The sequence below is a fragment of the Pinus tabuliformis genome, chromosome 9, assembly GCF_031772625.1.
Source record: "Pinus tabuliformis cultivar Carrire ecotype Pingquan chromosome 9, CPIR1, whole genome shotgun sequence".
In the NCBI taxonomy this organism is placed as follows: Eukaryota; Viridiplantae; Streptophyta; class Pinopsida; order Pinales; family Pinaceae; genus Pinus; species Pinus tabuliformis.
The window spans coordinates 1,724,305,922-1,724,311,022 of NC_142307.1; the positions used below are offsets into that span (position 1 = coordinate 1,724,305,922).

General features: G+C 38.4%; 3 pseudogenes; all 3 read left to right on the forward strand.

Moving 5' to 3' along the window:
* The first annotated feature begins 350 nt into the window (after positions 1-350).
* On the forward strand, positions 351-1,103 carry LOC149155591 (EID1-like F-box protein 2 pseudogene; annotated as a pseudogene).
* A 1,031-nt stretch (positions 1,104-2,134) lies between these two features.
* Positions 2,135-2,966, forward strand: LOC149155592 (EID1-like F-box protein 2 pseudogene; annotated as a pseudogene).
* Positions 2,967-4,036: 1,070 nt separating this feature from the next.
* Positions 4,037-4,826, forward strand: LOC149155593 (EID1-like F-box protein 2 pseudogene; annotated as a pseudogene).
* Positions 4,827-5,101: the final 275 nt, after the last annotated feature.

Sequence of the window (5,101 nt, forward strand, 5' to 3'; positions counted from 1 at the left end):
CTAAATCATTTGTATGGAATAAGGGTTCATCGCTTTTCTACTCCTATGATGTCCAAATGCAAGGTTCATAAGTTCAGCATCATGCTTTCTAGCAGACAGTCTCTTTGTAAACAGTTTGAAGATGAGTCAATGGGATGATTGTTTAGAACTATTAACCGATTGAAGGGGTGTCTAAAACTTTAGAGAGACACATAATTGGATTATTTGGGAAGTGCAACACATCAATAGCTTAGCTGTTATCCAGAGTACTTACTTTTCACCATTGTTTATTTCACACATTTTGAGATAAGCATTACGGCTCCACTTTGGTGTCTAGATAGTTAATTGCTAGCAAGGACATATCCTAAACAATGACAGTAAAGAGATTTCATTGCATACGCTCAGGCTCTTGTATTTGCAGTGCCAAGGGCCACCTTAGCGAAACAGTTTTGCTGCTTGTATTTAAATCTCTTAATTGGAACCCTAGGGTCCTTTGTTCTATAGCTTGTTTTTGCAAATGGTTTGAAGACATAGCCAAACGGGTTCTCTGGAAGGAGTTTTGTAAGTCTCAGGCACTAAAAATGGTAGCTGATCTCCTTGATGGAGGTAGTCATGGCACCATTGATGGGAATTGGAGTGATCTTGGAAAGCTTATGATCTATTGTTCAGGATGCTCTGATAGTAGCAATGTTTTCTAGTGGAAGCCTATAACATGAAACTTTGTATATAGAACAAGATTTTCACGGACATCTGGCAAGAGTTTTCTTGTACCACAGTGTAGAAGCGATACTCTGTATGCTACAAATCCTTGTGAGCATCTAGACCAAGGAGAGGACGGTGACGTGGGATTATTTCAAGTAGTATTTAAAGCTTTTGGGAAATCAAAGGTAAGGAAAATGATGATTGAAAAACATGTAGAATTGCATCCAAAAGAAATTTGCCCATATTGTCGTGCCAAGGTATGGAGCATGCTTCAAGCCAAAATGATCCCTAAAAGTGTGCACAAAAGATTGTGATCTTATGAAGACCAGATTGAGTATTTTGTATGCCTTAATGGGCACTTGCTTGGCGTCTGCACACTTTTACCACTCTCAGATTCTGGGACTGCATCAAAAGAAGATTAATGTCTAAAACAGATTCTCTCCAAACTTTTTCCTTTTGCTGGTAGTTGAATTTATCTATTGGACCTAGACATAAGCGGCAGTTAAATCTGTTCAGTTGAAGAAGGGCAGCTACGTGTCTGCATAGATGAAATCAAACAACTCAGAAGGTGTACACGTGGTATAGTTATCATGTTAGCTCGATGGAGGACACATAATGTCGATATACAGAGAAAATCGTTTTTAAATAGAAAAAATTGTCATGTTAACTCAGAAGAGGACACGCACTGTCGATTTTTAGAAAGTGATTCCTAGAGAAAAAAAAAGAGACGCAATGTAAGTACAAAATTGACGATGGCATATCACGTTCGTGGCATGTATTGTGCAGTCGATTTATTATCGTTATGTGTGTGCAATCAAATTGATAAGTACTTAACCTCTATATTTCATGACATTATGTTGATTCGCATTACGCATTTAAATTTATTGAGATGGAATTGGATCAAATCCAGAGTTAAGCTGCTATGTCATGCGCACATGGGGCGATTCTGAGAATTGCTGGGTGGAGGAAGAATCGCCCTGCCACCGCATGACGTAGCAGCTTAACTCTCAATGCTTAACTCTGGATTTAATCCAATTCCATCTCAACTTTAATAACAACTAAATATAGCATAAAAAGGAAACTAAACTTTTGTATTTGAAGGAACTACAAACTGAAATATAAGGCCATCAGTTGTATTGATTTACATACCGATTGATGTTCATGTTTCAAGTTTCTAGCTGAGCTAAATCATTTGTATGGAATAAGGGTTCATCGCTTTTCTACTCCTATGATGTCCAAATGTAAGGTTCATAAGTTCAGTGTCATGCTTTCTAGCAGACAGTCTCTTTGTAAACAGTTTGAAGATGAGCCAATGGGCTGCTCGTTTGGAACTATTAATCGATTGAAGGGGTGTCTAAAACTTTAGAGAGACACAGAATTGGATTATTTGGGAAGTGAAACACATCAATAGCTAAGCTGTTATCCAGACTACTTACTTGTCACCATTGTTTATTTCACACATTTAGAGATAAGCATTACAGCTCCACTTTGGTGTCTAGATAGTTAATTGCTAGCAAGGACATATCCTAAACAATGACAGTAAAGAGATTTCATTGCATACACTCAGGCTCTTGTATTTGCAGTGCCAATGGCCACCTTAGTGAAACAATGTTGCTACTTGTATTTAAATCTCTTAATTGGAACCCTAGGGTCCTTTGTTCTATAGCTTGTGTTTGCAAATGGTTTGAAGACATAGCCAAATGGGTTCTTTGGAAGGAGTTTTGTAAGTCCTGGGCACCAAAAATGGTAGCTGATCTCCTTGATGGAGGTAGTCATGGCACCATTGATGGGAATTGGAGTGCCCTCGGAAAGCTTATGATCTATTGTTCAGGATGCTCTGATAGTAGCAATGTTTTCCAGTTGAAGCCTATAACAGGACACTTTGTATGTAGAACAAGATTTTCACGGACATCTGGTAGGAGTTTTCTTGTACCACAGTGCATAAGCGATATCTATATGCGACAGATCCTTGTGAGCATCTAGACCAAGGAGAGGTCGGTGACGTGGGATTATTTCAAGGAGTATTTAAAGCTTTTGGGAAATCAAAGGTAAGGAAAATGCTGATTGAAAAACATGTAGAATTGCATCCAAAAGAAATTTGCCCATATTGTCGTGCCAAGGTATGGAGCATGCTTCAAGCCAAAATGATCCCTAAAAGTGTGCACAGAAGATTGTGATCTTATGAAGACTAGATTGAGTATTTTGTATGCCTTAATGGGCACTTGCTTGGCGTCTGCACACTTTTACCACTCTCAGATTCTGAGACTGCATCAAAAGAAGATTAATGTCTGAAACAGATTCTCTCCAAACTTTTGCCTTTTGCTAGTAGTTGAATTTCTCTATTGCACCTAGACATAAGCGGCAGTTAAATCTGTTCAGTTGAAGAAGGGCAGCTACGTGTCTGCATAGATGAAATCAAACGACTCAGAAGGTGTACATGTGGTAGAGTTATCATGTTAGCTCGATGGAGGACACATAATGTCGATATACAGAGAAAATCATTTTTAAATAGAAAAAATTGTCATGTTAACTCAGAAGAGGACACACACTGTCAATTTTCAGAAAGTGATTCCCAGAGAAAAAAAAGAGACGCAATGTAAGTGCAAAATTGATGATGGCATATCACGTTTGTGGCATGTATTGTGTAGTCGGTTTGTTATCGTTATGCGTGTGCAATCAAATTGATAAGTACTTAACCTCTATATTTCACATGAAATTATGTTGATTCACATTACACATTTAAATTTATTGAGATGGAATTGGATTAAATCTAGAGTTAAGCTGCTACGTCATGCGCACATGGGGTGATTCTGAGAATCGCCCCTCCACCTGGCGATTCTCAAAATCGCCCCATGTGCGCATGACGTAGCAGCTTAACTCTGGATTTAATCCAATTCCATCTCAACTTTAATAACAACTAAATATAGCATAAAAAGGAAACTAAACTTTTGTATTTGAAGGAAATACAAACTGAAATCTAAGGCCATCAGTTGTATTGATTTATATACCGATTGATGTTCATGTTTCAGGTTTCTAGTTGAGCTAAATCATTTGTATGGAATATGGGTTCATCGCTTTTCTACTCCTATGATGTCCAAATGCAAGGTTCATAAGTTCAGCGCCATGCTTTCTAGCAGACGGTCTCTTTGTAAACAGTTTGAAGATGAGCCAATGGGATGCTCGTTTGGAACTATTAACCGATTGAAGGGGTGTCTAAAACTTTAGAGAGACAGAGAATTGGATTATTTGGGAAGTGCAACACATCAATAGCTAAGCTGTTATCCAGAGTACTTACTTTTCACCATTGTTTATTTCACACATTTTGAGATAAGCATTACGGCTCCACTTTGGTGTCTAGATAGTTAATTGCTAGCAAGGACATATCCTAAACAATGACGGTAAAGAGATTTCATTGCATACACTCAGGCTCTTGTATTTGCAGTGCCAATGGCCACCTTAGCGAAACAGTGTTGCTGCTTGTATTTAAATCTCTTAATTGGAACCCTAGGGTCCTTTGTTCTATAGCTTGTGTTTGCAAATGGTTTGAAGACATAGCCAAACGGGTTCTCTGGAAGGAGTTTTGTAAGTCCCGGGCACCAAAAATGGTAGCTGATCTCCTTGATGGAGGTAGTCATGGCACCATTGATGGGAATTGGAGTGCTCTCGGAAAGCTTATGATCTATTGTTCAGGATGCTCTGATAGTAGCAATGTTTTCCAGTTGAAGCCTATAACAGGACACTTTGTATATAGAACAAGATTTTCACGGACATCTGGCAGGAGTTTTCTTGTACCACAGTGCAGAAGCGATACTCTGTATGCGACAGATCCTTGTGAGCATCTAGACCAAGGAGAGGACGGTGACGTGGGATTATTTCAAGGAGTATTTAAAGCTTTTGGGAAATCAAAGGTAAGGAAAATGCTGATTGAAAAACATGTAGAATTGCATCCAAAAGAAATTTGCCCATATTGTTGTGCCAAGGTATGGAGCATGCTTCAAGCCAAAATGATCCCTAAAAGTGTGCACAAAAGATTGTGATATTATGAAGACCATATTGAGTATTTTGTATGCCTTAATGGGCACTTGCTTGGCATCTGCACACTTTCACCACTCTCAGATTATAAGACTACATCAAAAGAAGATTAATGTCTGAAAAAGATTCTCTCCAAACTTTTTCCTTTTGCTAGTAGTTGAATTTCTCTATTGCACCTAGACATAAGCGGCAGTTAAATCTGCTCAGTTGAAGAAGGGCAGCTACGTGTCTGCATAGATGAAATCAAATGACTTAGAAGGTGTACACATGGTAGATTTATCATGTTAGCTCGATGGAGGACACATAATGTCGATATACAAAGAAAATCGTTTTTAAATAGAAAAAATTGTCATGTTAACTTAGAAGAGGACACACATTGTCGATTTTC